This window comes from Callithrix jacchus, chromosome 1 (assembly GCF_049354715.1).
Source record: "Callithrix jacchus isolate 240 chromosome 1, calJac240_pri, whole genome shotgun sequence".
In the NCBI taxonomy this organism is placed as follows: domain Eukaryota; kingdom Metazoa; phylum Chordata; class Mammalia; order Primates; family Cebidae; genus Callithrix; species Callithrix jacchus.
Genome location: NC_133502.1, coordinates 83,706,283 through 83,708,645, shown reverse-complemented (window position 1 = coordinate 83,708,645; position 2,363 = coordinate 83,706,283). Strand labels below are relative to the sequence as shown.

Below are 2,363 nucleotides of genomic sequence, written 5' to 3'. Positions count from 1 at the left end.
AGCTACTCAGGAGGCTGAGGCAGGAGAATCACCCGAACCCAGGAGGTGGAGGTTACAGTGAGTTAAAATCAAGCCACTGCACTCCTGCCTGGGTGACAGACAGACTGTCTCAAAAATCCCAGCTACTTGGGAGACTGAGGCAGGAGAATCACTTGAACCCAGGAGTTCGAGGTTGCAGTGAGCAGAGATTGTGCCATTGCATGCCAGCCTGGATGACAGAGTAAGACTCTGTGTCCAAAAAAAAAAGAAAGAAATTAAATTTAAAAAGGTAAAAATTAGCTCAGGATCCCCAATTTACAATGTGCCCCATACAGAGGTCTCAGATGTTACACACTGAGAGTGACCATGACAACGGTCTAAGCAGCACCTGTTTGACACTTAGTCATCTCACACCCTCCACTCAGCTCTGTCACATCAACAATTGGATCCAGCACTCACAGCCACTCCACAATACACGCTTGTCACTCTACTACAAAGGAGAAACCAAAACTTACGGAAACCAAGGAACTCGCCCATGAACTCACAATCAAAACTAGTGGGCAGCCAGGCATAGGGGCTCACATGGGCTCATGTCTGTCATCCCAGCACTTCAGGAATTCAAAGGCAGGCAGATTGCCTAAGGTCAGGAGTTTGAGATAAGCCTGGCCAACATGGTGAAACCCATTATCTACTAAAAATACAAAAATTAGCCATGCATGGTGGTGCATGCCTGTAATCTCAGCTACTCAGGAGGCTGAGGCAGGAGAATTGCTTGAACCTGGGAGGTGGAGGTTGCAGTGAACCAAGATTGTACCATTGCACTCCAGACTGGGCAACAAGAGTGAAACTCCATCTCAAAAAATAAATAAATAATTTAAAAAAAACACAAAATTAGCTGGGTGTGATGGTGCATGCCTGTAGCTTCATCTACCTGGGAGGCTGAGGCAGGAGAATCACTTGAACCTGGGAGGCAGAGGCTGCAGTGAGCTGAGATTGTGCTGTTATACTCCAGCCTGGGTGACAGAGTGAGACTGTCTAAAAAACAAGAAAAGAAAGAAATCAAGCAGGAAACCCAGTGCAGGGGCTCACACATGCAATCCCAGCACTTCGAAAGACTGAGGTCAGAGAATCGCTTGAGTCCAGGAGTTTCAGACCAGCCTGGGCAACATAGTGAGATCCTATCTCTACATAAAAAAATAGCCAGGTGTAGTGGTATGCACCTGCAGTTCTAGCTACTCAGCAGGTTGAGGTAAGAGGGTTGCTTGAGCCCAGGAGGTCCAGGCTGCAGTGAACCATGATCACACCCCTGCACTCCAGCCTGGGTGACAGAGCAAGTCCTTTTCTCAAAAAAAAAAAGAAAAAAGTGGGCAAATATAGACCCAAATTCTTCTTTCGTCTTCTGCCCTGATGAGCGGTTCCCACCAGCCCCACATGATTAACAGTGGTTAATTCTGGGGAATGAGATTTGAGGCTAAAGATTTCCCTATTCTCATTCCTGTGGTATGAGACTTCATTACAAATGTATTCTCAGCCGGGTGAAAATCAATTCTTGAAAAGGTGAAAACAGGGGGCAGTGGAGCAGGCGTGTGGTCTGGCAGCAGCACGACTGGGGCCCACAAGGCGCCAGGGGCCTCGGACTATGGCGCAGCCTGAGGCCTGCGGGTAGACGGGCTGCCCCTGCTGCCCAAGAGCCTGAGCCGGCTGCTGTACTGTGCGTCAGGCAGCTGCACCTGGAGCAGCTGTAAGCGCAGAAGTCGCGCATCCAGGACGAGCTGAGCTGCGGGGGTGCGTGAGGCAGCGGGGCCGGGCTGCAGCGCTGTCAGCCAAGCCACCCAACCTGGACACCGCGCTGCTGCTGCTCCACAAGGAGACGGTTGGTCTCCGCCAGCTGGACATGTCCTTGCTCTACCAACTGTACAGGCTCTACGAGTCGATTCAGGAGTGCAAGTGGGCCTGCCAGGCAGCCTCCAGCCCAGACTGCACTTATGCTCTGGAGAATGGCTTCTTCAATGAAGAGGAAGAATATTTCCAGGAGCAGAACTCCCTGCATGACAGAAGGGACCGAGGCCCTTCTTGGGACTTGTCACTGCCTGCCTCCTCCCTCTCCAGCAGTGACTGGAATCTGGAGTCCATCTAGAGGGTCTTGGGAGGGATGTGACTATTGAGAAGCCCTTCCTATTGGACACGCTGTCAGCGTTTGTTGCTTCTCTTGCAAGAAAGCACCTCCATTGTGAATGGTCCTCATTCATAGGCAGGGAGTTCTCTGAAGACACACGGTGGCAATCCAGTTTGATGGCTGCAATTCCTGCTTAGGTGACCCAGAGGTCCTCAGCAGTATCCTCCACACCTTTGTATTAAGATGTACCTGCTGGGGGGATTCATAA

The 2,363-nt window shown here is 50.8% G+C and overlaps 1 pseudogene across 1 annotated transcript; it reads left to right on the top strand.

The window, feature by feature from the left end:
• The first annotated feature begins 345 nt into the window (after positions 1 to 345).
• LOC100414010 (protein FAM89A pseudogene) lies at positions 346 to 2,145 on the top strand (annotated as a pseudogene). Its single transcript, XR_013524867.1, has 2 exons — positions 346 to 354; positions 1,537 to 2,145. The product of XR_013524867.1 is annotated as a protein FAM89A pseudogene (transcript).
• Positions 2,146 to 2,363: the final 218 nt, after the last annotated feature.